The 12,547-nt window shown below is 46.1% G+C and overlaps 1 long non-coding RNA gene across 1 annotated transcript; it reads left to right on the forward strand.

The window, feature by feature from the left end:
* The first annotated feature begins 1,199 nt into the window (after positions 1-1,199).
* Positions 1,200-6,381, forward strand: LOC109738969 (uncharacterized). The gene is made up of 5 exons (XR_002226924.4): positions 1,200-1,721; positions 2,575-2,749; positions 3,227-3,356; positions 3,431-3,516; positions 6,036-6,381. It is a non-coding gene; the product is annotated as an uncharacterized lncRNA (long non-coding RNA).
* The last annotated feature ends 6,166 nt before the right edge of the window (positions 6,382-12,547 follow it).

The following is a 12,547-nucleotide window of genomic DNA, read 5'->3' on the forward strand; positions in this document are numbered from 1 at the left end:
GCGGGCCGGCGCGGGGCCCGCGGGCTCCGGCGGCGGCGGCGACGGGCTTGCCACGTGGCAGCCGCGGGTTGGCCGCGGGGGCGGCGGCGACTTGTCCGGCCGGAGCGGACGCGTCCGGCGCGGCGCGGAGGGATTTTAGGGTTACGGGAGACTACGAATGTTATTTCGGGATGCTCACATATTTATAGGTAGAGGGAGCTAGGAGGCTCCAAATGAGGTGCGGTTTTCGCCCACACGATCGTGATCGAACGACCTAGAGCATGGAAGAGAGTTTGGTGGGTTTTGAGCTGATTTTTAGGGGGGGTTTTTGCTGGACACTCAAATGGACATTGCGGATGCCCGGTTAACCGTTGGAGTACCAAACGACCTCCAAATGGAACGAAACTTGACCGGTGGTCTCCGGGTGGTATAATAAGGCCACTTGACAAGCCTCGGTCCATTCCGAGAAAGTTTGACACCCGCACACGAAAGAAAACGAAAGGGGTGCACCGGAGGAGATAGGAGCGCAGGATTGCAAAACGGACAACGGGGAAAATGCTCGGATGCATGAGACGAACGCGTATGCAAATGCAATGCACATGATGATATGATATGAAAATGCATGACATGACAAAAAGCAAAACGAAAGACAAAACCCGACCACGGAGGGATTATCATAACACATAGCCGAGAATGGCAAGAGTCGGAGCTACAAATATGGAAAGTTACATCCGGGGTGTTACAACACTCCACCACTACGAGAGGATCTCGTCCCGAGATCTAGGACTGAAAGAACTCCGGATATTCAGAACGGAGGTGGTCCTCGCGTTCCCAGGTGGCTTCCCGGTCGGAATGGTGCGACCACTTCACTTTCAGGAATTTGATTGACTTGTTGCGAGTCTTGCGCTCAGTTTCTTCAAGAATAGCAACGGGGTGCTCATGATAAGACAAATCTTCTTGGAGGTCAATCTCTTCGAAGTTGATAGTGCGCTCAGGCGTCTTGAAGCACTTGCGGAGCTGTGACACGTGGAACACATCATACACGTTCGCGAAGTTGGAAGGAAGCTCAAGTTGATAGGCGAGGTCGCCTCTTTTGCCAACGATCTTGAAAGGACCCACGTATCTAGGGGCAAGCTTCCCTTTGATACCGAAGCGACGAGTGCCTTTCATTGGAGAGACGCGGAGGTAGACATGGTCTCCGATCTCGAATATTGCCGACCAACAGTTCATTGGGAAATATTGCCGACGCATAAGGCACCTCTCGCAAGGAGCCAAATCCCTAATTCCCCTTTCCCATTCCCCACGCGCGCCGCCCTGGGCTCTCCGCCGCCGCCGCGCCATTGTGCTGCTCCCGCGCGACCCTGCTGGACTGCCGCCCCACACCGCCTGCCCCCATGCGCTCGACCCCTCTCCTCTGCCCCGGTGCTCTCCCCTGACCACAAGAACTTTGGCGTCGTCACCGTCATGGAATGCGGCCGGCAGATCCCGGGGAGACAGGATTCAACCTGCTGTAGAGGGATGTTGCCCTGTACTAGAAGAATGCGCCGGCCGTGGTGAAACACTCCCTAGAGGCGCTGCTGCTCGTGGTGTCCAACCCCGTTGACGTCCTCGCCGGCCTCGCCTTCAAGATTTCAGAGTTGGGTTCCAGGCGAGCGGCGTCATCTGCTCCGGTACCGACCTCGACGCCTCCTGGTTCTGGTTCCTCATCAACGACCCCCGCCATCAACGCACAGGACGTGCAGGTAGCTTACTTGACCCGAATCCATCCATGAATCCATTGGCCTCTTCCTCTGCCGATAAAAAATTCTCAGGTTCATAGAAATACTTTACGAGTATTTGTGTTTTTTTTCGAAAGTCTAACTTGTTACTAATTTGGTCGATGGTTTCAAGAAGAAGGGAGCATATGTAACAGGCCTTCCAGATACTCTTCATGTTACTGATTTTCTCATAGAAAATTCTTCATTGCCATATATATTTTCCGTTGACATATCATTAAGCATCAGTACTGTATTTTGATTCTTTTTCTCGATTATAGAAGATGTTATTTGTCCGGCCTACACTCATGTTTAATTTCCGCATAGTTTGCTTCCTTATTTCCTTTCCCATGTAATTATTATGTAGTTATTCTACATGCTGTGCAGTTCTAATCAGATTCAAGGCAGCAGTTATATCATTGAATAGTTGTTGCAATTTCTGCTACATATATATGTAGATTTGTGAAAGTATTGCTAAACATGTTACCAGGTTTAATGGAAGAAATCCTACAAATAAAATAGCAATAATGATAGGTAATGTGTGGGGGGTGTCCTGCCTCCTCTGTTCAATTTACACTCCTTCCAGGGTCCTCACATAATAAATCTAAATTAAATGAAGTCGATATATTACTATATCTTCTGGATCAAATGATCTCCGTGTTATGAATATTGATCTGCAATAGCATGTCCGTAATCAAAATTCCATGTATATTAAATGATGGAAGTAGCAGAATCTTCATCGCGGTGTTTTATAGTTTCATTTATCAGAGACAATACTGCTTGAAAGTATTCTAAGTCCACCGAGAGTGAATGAATTTTAACCATGAGTGTTGTGCTGCAGGATTCCCAGCCCACCCCAGCATCCCCTTCAACCCCGAACCAGTTTACTGTTGCGTCTTTGCAATCTTACAGGTCGCCACAGTCCGTGCAACAGCTAGCAGCAGGGCCCATTGTCATCGTCGCGCATCCCAGGTTCATCTGCTTGCTGCTGTTTCGGCCATCGCTGAAGCACCAAAGTATAATAATCTTTCTTCTTCATAGGTCATCACTTCCTAATCCTAGTTCAGTTCACTACATAATCCTAGTTCACTTCATAGGTCATCACTTCATAATCCTAGTTCAATTCACTTCGTTATTCCTTTTATTTCAGTATAATGGGGCATCATATTATTAAATATTTTTTGTTCTCTATACACCGAATGAGGTATTTGGAGGTTTTGTGCTCTGTTTTGCATAACTGACATGCAATTTGTTCGACAACTTTTCTTTTCTGGAAGCAACAAAGATATATCATACACGAGGGTGTTACCCCACTATTACTCTCAAGAGAGTCCAGATTAGGACATCAGCTTGTTAGAACTCTATCAATGATGTTGTATTATGATGCAGTCTACTAATCAATGATGTTGTATTATCAAGAAATTTGTCGTACTAGTACATTATTCCATGATGCAGTCTGCTAATATAGCTTACTGCAAACTATTTTAAACCAGGTTGGTCGGGCAATCTGGTGCTTATCTGCTGGGATTTTGAATTGAATATGTGTGGAATTTCTGGTAGCTATGTGGATCTATTGGCTCCGAAAACTGATACCCCAGTGTCTACAATTTGTTGCCATGTAGGGTATGATATAAATCTCAGATTTTCTTGTTTAATTAGTCACAATTGTTAATTTGTTAATGGCTTCATGTATGCAGCTCAAGCGTCTCTCCTTCATCAGGTAAAATGTCAACCTGAAAATCGTCTAGGCAGCAGGGTACATCCCCAAGAGGCCCAATTGCAGGTACAGATAATAAAACACATCTTTGTAACTTTCTAAGCAACACACGAGTAGAAAATTGCTGTATCCAGAAGTGAGGCTAGACATGCTTGCTATTACTTATTTCAAGCTTGAGCTTTTAGTTTCTGTTGATGTGACCACAAGGTTGTTTTTTGTGTATATTAATCTGACGGAACTATATGACGCCAATGATGGATGGCTTGGATGCAGTACTTTAACCTAAAATTTAACCTGAAGAGCATCTCTTATTTGTGCCCTGTTTCTAGAATATTTTAAATATTTGAATGTTATGACAAATGAAATCAAACTATTTCTTGTACCATTGGTGGTTTAATGTTTCAATTGTTCCCATTGGGGTGGCCTCATAGTTTTCCGAGAAAGAAATATGATCTGGAGAAGCAAATGTCAAGTTCATCTGTTCGTACCGAAGTTGTAGAAGTAACTAGAAGTGATCATTTTGTCGGTGTGGAACGACACCTATGGGATCACAAGAATCCCTCCTACGGTTGCCGGGGCGCAGGGTTGCGAGAAGAGCAGGATTAGTAATCAACACAAGGATCGTTTACCCAGGTTCGGGCCGCGAAGATGCGTAAAACCCTAGTCCCGCTTTGGTGGGTGTATTTCAGAGAGTTCTTGACCTCTCAAACTAGCTATGGTGGGGTGTGTGGTTCCAAAGAACCGAATCCTTCTCCAGTATGCCATGGGCCTCCTTTTATAGTCAAAAGGGGCTGCCACAGTGGCATACAGGAGGTGGAAAGGCGTAGAGTATTGCGATCTTATCGCTCGTATTACAGGACAAGTCGCATTTAATGTGCTGCTGATGTGTCCCCTAGCTTTATTGGGGACGGAGGCAACGCCCGTCCCGTCCGTCGCCGCTCCTTCTTGCTTTGACACGCGCCCCGGCCAGTGACGCGTGCGGCGCCATGTAGGCAGGCAGGCAGCTGAGGTGGCGCGGTGGCAAGGCCTCTACGAAGATCTGCATGCCGCCACGCAGGCGCTTGCTGAGTTGGCTTGGAAGCTGCATGTTGCCACGCAGGTGCTTGCCCAGCTGGTTGGGCTGGCAGCTGCATGCGAACGGCGGTGGAAACTTGGTGCGGGCCTGGCAGTGGCCCTGCTGGCGCCCCCGGCAAAGGCCTTGCCGTGGCGCGCTGTCGTCCCCGGCAAGGATCTTGCCGGGGGTCTCGTGGTTCCCCTCGGCAAGGATCTTGCCGAGGATCGCCGCCTTCTAATCCTCATCTGATCTTGAATATTCCTTGTCTTCACAAAGATCTGCATGCCACCACAGAGGTGCCTCCCGAGCCCTAGCCCAACGTGGATGATGGTGTTGGGGACGTGGTCTCAAGGGTGGCTCGCTCTGTTGGTGTTTGACGGGCCGCCCCGGCAAGGGGCTTGCCGTGGGAGCCTGCTTCGTCCTTCTGCTCTTTATAGTCTTGGTCTTGGCGTTGTTCTGGCTGCCTTGGGCTTCGGTTTTACCTCGGTTCACCTCCTCTGCTCTGCTTGGTGTGGACGTGGGCGCGGCTCCGAATGCCCGTGCACAGGTAAAGGGGTACAAAGGTGCGCCCCTTCTTTTGTACACCGATAATTTTTTCTGGGCACTAGCTCTCTTCTAGTAGAACACAATCTATACTGCTGGTTTGTCATGTTTGTTGGCCGTTAGAAAATTATAATTATATATTTAGTTCAAATTATGGAAACCTAGCTAAAATTTCCAATCCATGTAGACACCAGAAATTATTGTGAACATAGACCTAATATTGACGTGACGTGCGCTAACAACAAGCAAACAAACTGTTTGATTTGTGTCTTGTTGCACACCGGTCAAAATTTAACCGCTACTATGTTCAATCGATATATTTGTCTAGGCATTCTCCCTTTGCCGACATATATATAGGATTTACTTTGTTTATTGAAAATATTTCTATAAACGTATGTTGATACTTTTTATACTTATATTAAAAATCCCTGGGTTCATAGTTACTGTACACCTTCTACTCAATATTTGACAGAGTAATAAAAGATGGTTGATAAATATGTTGCTCTGAACCTTGGTTTATTAAGTGGCGGAGCTTTGACAGGGCGAACCTGGGCAGGCCAGGTCATTTACTTAGAAGACGAGCACTCCACCAGGCTGTTTCTCAATGTATCATTTTGGTCTCTTGTAGTAAACAACTGTGTGGTTAAGTAGTATTTTGGTACTTACCTCAAAAGAAGGTTGTATTTTGGTAGTACCCTGTTTTGGAGAAGCTTTTATATGTAATTGGTGTTAGAAATGTATTTTGTAAGAAGATAGGATCAATATGCTTAACATGCTACAAATTGTAACTTGTGGTCGTACTTTGGTATTTCAAAAACAAAATCATATCACTTTGTAGCCCCCCTCCCCCTTGAAATTTTTGTTCAGATTTTGAAAAATAGGGAAGCTAGAGAGGCTAGAGTTTGTGCAATGTAACTGCTAATATGTTCTCTTGAGAAGTGTTCCAGAAGCAGATCCAGAATATTAACTGAGGATTTTTACATTGCAGATGTTCAAGCTGGAGGATGTTCTGCAATGAGATGTGGAATGAAGGCTTTGATGTCAAGTATGAGAACGATGCAAGGATATTGGTGGAAGGCTGTGAGGATGGGTATGTAGTTGCCCACTACAAGGAGCCAAGGCGGATGATGTGCCTCTTAGAAAAATTCCAGTAAACAACACTAGAAATTTTTGCTCTCAGACAATGAACCATAATGTCTCCTCTATGTCATTAGGTAGATTAGTTTATAGGACACTTGGATGGTCATTGGTTCATAACATATGCACTATTTATATGTGAAAATTAATGGAGGTGTGTTATTATTGTTTGGTTCTAATATATTATTCTTGGCCGACATGAATGTTACTGTTATGAATTATGTAACTTGATTGATGTTCTGATGGTAAAGTAAAATCTAGCTATGTGAGGGAAAACGGATGTTGGTTGGCAAAACATTGTCCATCGTCTTGGAAAGGCCCATGAGGCCCAACGGTATGTTGGTCAGGAAAGATTACCCTGTCTGGTAGTCGGTCGGGAAAGGTCCATGGTCGCCCTATCAGATAGTCGGTCGGGAAAGATTACCCTGTTAGATAGTTGGTCGGGAAAGGCCTATGGCAGCCCCAACGAACTGTCGGTTGGGAAAGGCTTGTGGCAGCCCCAACGGACTGTCGGTCGGGAAAGGCCCGTGGTAGGCCCAACAGAATGTTGGTCGGGAAAGATACTCCATAGCCGACAAGTAGTCGGTCGGGAAATGGCTTTCCCGTCTGGACTTTCCCCAACAGACCTTGTTGGCCGGCAATACTTTTTCCCGACCGACTGTTTGTTGGCATAACTTGTTTTCCCGACCAAATTGGTGGTCGAGGATGTAGTGTCATGGTGTAGTGAGTCTGGGTTATGTGTGGTAGGGCTGGTTTTCGTGCATGTACTACCGGGGTGCTATCTCCTCCAAGAGGTAGCACTGTTTTATTTGAAGATCGTGTTTTACTCTGCCAGATACTGTCATCACCCGCTCCAATTCAAATGGCTAATAAATAGGAAACATAGTTGAATGTACAGACATTGTATAAGAGACAGATGCAATAGATAGTGTGGAAAAAAGGCATGAAATAGTTGACATGTATATTGTTTAACTAAAACGGATAGCATTACATAATTTCACATATATGATGTCTATCTAAACTGGATAGCATAGCATGACATAATTTAAAGATGTGATGACTAACTAAGCAGGATCGCATGACATAATTCACATACATGTTATCTAAGTAATCAGGATCGTATGATTTAATTCACATATGTGATTTATATGCTAAGCAGAGGGCATTCGCATATATGATGTCTGAACTAAGAACATGGTGTTGAATATTGTGTATATGATGTCTAATCTATGGAATGCAAGACACCATATGCATGATATGAGCAGTATAACCGTGCTAAGTTAGAGCATACACCTCGGTGGGGGAATAGGACTGGTCATCTGTCTCTGAATCCTTCTCCGAGGAGCTATCGGGACCCAGCAAGAGATCTGCTTCGACATGTAGCACTGTCTGCTCTGAAGGCCTTGTTTTCACTCCAGATTTTTCCATCACCCACTCAAATGGCTGATTCACAGAAAGAGTACTTTAATGTACAATCATTGTCGACAAATGGAAATGTAATGAAGAAAAGGACAGGCAAGATATCATTCAAATATATGATGCCTGGTTAAACAGGATGGCATTGCACATTTCACATATATTATGGCTGGCTAAAAGACATGAGACTGCATAATTCTCATATATGATATAGAAACTAAACAGGTGGCATTACAGAACATGTCTAAACTAAGCAAATGACATATATGATGTCGAAAGTAGGCACTGCAAGGCAACATATGCATGATATGACTAACATCATCATGCCAAGTAAGAGCAAACAGCTTTAGGGGTAAATAGGAGTGGTCAGCTGCGTCTGAATCCACCTCAGAACAGATATCTTCCTCTAGATTACAATCTGGAGAGAGGGGGGGGGAGGGTTTGCCATTGAACCCACCATGGAGCGATGTCTGCATGACATTGTATTGCCGCGCAAAACTCTTCTATTTTTCTCTACATATTCAGCATGACTGTGTACAATATCTGACATGCATACGAAAAAAATATAGTGAGATTATGTAAGGAGAGCATGCAGAAATCTAGAGTGATGGTAACAACCAGTGGATGGATCCAAAAATAATGATAGCAGGCTGATGATTGCTTTAATTTAATAAAAAGGCAGATGATGATTGCTTTATTATTTGTTTCCCACCCAAGATGAACAACATAGGCATACCCTAGGTGAACTAGATATTAGACAAAGATACTAGTCATTGCTGCCTTGATATGTGCCCCACAACTAATTTTAAAACTCAAGTTTGAACATTAATTTGGACTTGACTTGGAGTCTAAGAGGCGCACAAGACGATAAAGTAGCAGGTAATATTAAGCAATGTATAACATAAGCACAAACAAAAGAGTGTGACCTCTTTTGTGGACCCGTGTACTCCTCAGGTTCATCTACCGAGTCGATGATGGTGATGCCGTCGCGGTGGTTGCCGGCGGCAGGGAAGGAGATCTGAGGCAGCGAAAGACGGTCATGAGTCCTGATGTCTGGTTTGGTGGATGCTTCTGTCGATGGAGCAGCTTAGGTGAGGTGGACGATGTCGCAGCAGGAGCAGGACAAACCACACAAAGTTTTCTTTGACACCTAGCTGTAACTGAAGTAATTCTGTAAGGGCTCCTTTGGCTTGCAGGATTCTAAAAACGCAGTGATAGGAAAAACACCAAATAGGATAGGAATGCACATGGAAAACAGAGCATTTGTAAACACAGGATTTCTGTCAACTTGGGTGTTTGGTTCACAGGAATTGGAAGAACAGAGGAATGCAAAGAAACATGGCCAAATTAAAGTGAAATCATATGAAAGCGTGTACAGTTAGAATGTTATTCTGCCACTAATGCACTTGGTCTTGTTTTCATGATTTTGAAAAGTAGGTCCAGGTGGACGTTTTGCTACGTTCCTTTCAACAAAATGCATGAATAATTGAATAGTAGAGTGCCATAGGAAAATTTCCTATTGCTATGTTTTTCCTTTGAACCAAAATAGCCCTAATGGATCGACATGAATGTAGAGTAATAAGTGATGCGACAAGTGTACAACCTCTTTGTCGTAGCCGTGTCGACCTCAGCATCATTGGGTTGGTCGCTGAAGAAGTTGAGGCAGAGCTGGCTGTCGAAGGTGTGGAGGAAGATCCGAGGAATCTGTAGACGGCGTCTAGGGCACTGCTCTGTTGTGATGGATGATTCTATCGTTGGAGCAGCTCCGGCGAGCCGCAAGACGTCGAGGCAGAAGCAGTACAAGACAGACATCATTAATCTCAAGTGGGATTCTAATAGCATCTCCAATAGATGATGTAAAATACATTATCAAAAAGTGATAGATGTAAAATTTACATCACCAAAAAACACCTGACTACAACAGATGAGGTAAAAACTGTTGACTCTGAACTTAACTGTCAAAACTGAAATTTACTGTGGAATCTAAATGTTACTGTCGAAACTGAACGCAATGGTAGCAGAGAGGCACTTCACATGTAGTTTAGGGAGGTCCTGCAGTTCATCTTCAACCTCCACCCCCTAGGCCGCCAGCCACCACCGGCCGAACCACTGGCCCCCGCGGCCGGCGGCACTCCCGCGCCGCCTCGCTGCCCCGAAACCACTCCCCACCGCCGGTCCGCCACCGCCCCGACCAATCCTCTAGGGCCCTCGCACCGAGCTTTTTCTCCGGTGATCCGCACGCCATCGCCCCACCATCGTGCCCCCCACCGCCGGCGACCACCGCCCCCACCCTGAACCCCAAGATAGATAGTGGGGTACCGCTCCGGCGAGCCCCCTCCCCGCTGCGGGTGGTCCTTCCTTAACTCCGGCGAGCCCCTACCCCCTGAAAATCGACTGACCCAAAAGTTGATTCAGTCGACTGAAGTGTAGCTAAATCAGAGCAGAGCAGCAGCATGAGTGAGGGGGAGAGTAGTAGCAGCGCGAGCGAGCGAGAGCCGGAGCAGCAGCACCAGATCCGGCTGGTATGGCCGCCGCCGCCGAAGGGGCCTCGCACTGGGGGAGAGCCGCCGTGGAGATGTCGCCCGCGGCGCCGGCTTCGAGGTAGCCAGGCCATGGGGATGCGGGATGGAGCACCATCGGCGCCGGGAGGTTGAGTTAAGGAGGTGTGATGCGATGAGTGTACAACCTCTTTGGTGGCGCCGAGTAGGCCTCGGCTTCGTCCGAGGAGTCGGTGAGGATGCTGTGGTTCCGGTGGAGCAGGTTAAGGCAGCGCTGTGGGGATGGACCAGCCGCGATAGACGAGGCGATCGTTGGAGCAGCTCCTTGGAGGTGGAGGACGGGGCGGCTGAACCAGTGGGACGACGAGATGGACGACGGATCCTCATCCGAGGAGGTGGATGAGGGACGTCGAGCTGTTGTGGTGGACGACGTCATCGGGGAAGAGGCTCCGGCTGGGCAACGGTGAGGTGGCGGACGGAGGAGGGTGGGGTTTCGCGGCTGGAGTGGAGAGGTTATGGCGGCCAGATTTCGAATGGCGAAAAGGAGGCGATGGGAGGGGGGAACCATGACCTAGGGACGCGCTTGTCCGAAATATAGGGTGTGTTACAAAAGTACCCCCACCGATTTGAATACACTTAATGCTGATTCCAAATAATAGTACATTTGATGTACTAACTATATATTCATAATCTAAACCATGTTCCATACGTACATCGTGTTTATCACACAAAGTATAGTGCCCCGCCCCCTACATTATGACAAGTATTTAGCCCTGAGCTGCAAAAGCCACACATTATCCCAAATTATAATCAATGTCCTATATATTTTATGTAGTACTAGCAAGATGCCCATGCGTTGCACGAAACATCAAGATGATCGAGGGGAGGCCTTATTTGCAAATGTGGAGAGGGGTCTGGGTATCTTTTTTGAAAATTGCAATAGTTTCCTTCCTATCCGTCAAATATAAATCGGACGGCCTATATTGCAGGATGGCAGGCACACCATCATCACCAACTCTATTTTTTATATATAAAATATATTATATGTAGTATAACATGTTCATAACCATACCATACGTATCACCATTATATATATTCACGCATGCGTCGGTTTAAAACACTATGATAAATTCTTCAAATATCCGAATTCACTTTTTATAATGAATTATGATCTCTATTTGTCTTTTACACCCACACAATCCTCTTACCTTTGTAGCTAGTGCTAACTTTCTCTCGTGCATGTACACGCCCGCATCCCTCTCACCCTCCCTCAGCATTCTCTAGCTCCATCACGCAAATTCGTCTTTTCACTTTAGGTCGTTCACCCACGGTGTGTGTAGGTCCCCAGCTCCTTCTTTACGGCACACATCGATCGATATGCCTTGCTAGCCAGGTGTGCCTACCACAAACACAAGCTTTCCCTCTTCTCTTCTCACCGTCCATGCCTCACTCCCGCCCCTCTTTTCATCGATCTCGTACTCGCACACTCCTTCCCCCTCGTTATAGTATGCCTCTCGCACCACCTACTAGCTGCATCCCTCTCTCTCTTTAGCCTTCTCTCCGGGCCTTATTTGCTTCTAACACATACATGCATGTATAACGATCGATCTCCCTACATATACCTTGGTCGACTTTAACTATTTTTCCCCACCCATCGATTGACATACCTCACAAGTTATATCTCTCCTTTCTCCGACAAAGGACAACTGATCTTCCTATGTAGTTACCACTGGTACGCGTTGGTCCTAAAGAAACGGTTTTAACCCCTTTCCGCGACGGCATTTGGAACCGTCGCCAAGTGAGTGTGGGCGATAGGGGGGGGTCCTTCCCACATGACCCATAAATCGTCGGGGATAGGCCCTCCTGGGACACAGGCTAGGGCCGTGTGCGATCGTGCGAGGCATCGAAACCCAATCATTTCCGTAGGTATGCCTTGGTTAACTATTTGCTTTTATCAACTATATCACACACGATTTGATGAAGAAAACTGTGTGGCATTGGGCTATCCATCGCAAGCGCTTTTACTCCTAGAACCGTTTGCAAAGGTCCATGACACATTTAGCAGGTTTATTAGTTTACAATTAATAATTCCAGTATTACGCAAATTCATATTTCATATCGAACAGCTGTTTGCAAAATTCATATCAAGCACATAAATATATTATAACATCACAGTACGGTAGCTACATGAAAACAACACATTACATCATATAGCTAGTTCAAATTCGTTTCCCTAATCGAGATCATCCAGGCTCGTCTTATCCACCTCTACTTTCAGTTCAGTAAGAACCTGTTTTGCACGGGCCAACTGGGAAAGTGCCTCCTCCTTCGCCAACACCATCTTAGCAAAGTCTGATTTAAAAAATCTGAGCTCATTCTCCACCTTCAACTTTTTATCCCGCATCTTCAAATATTCTTCAGCGTTGACAACAGTTTCTCTAAGCCTACG

The sequence above is a fragment of the Aegilops tauschii genome, chromosome 3 (assembly GCF_002575655.3).
Source record: "Aegilops tauschii subsp. strangulata cultivar AL8/78 chromosome 3, Aet v6.0, whole genome shotgun sequence".
In the NCBI taxonomy this organism is placed as follows: domain Eukaryota; kingdom Viridiplantae; phylum Streptophyta; class Magnoliopsida; order Poales; family Poaceae; genus Aegilops; species Aegilops tauschii.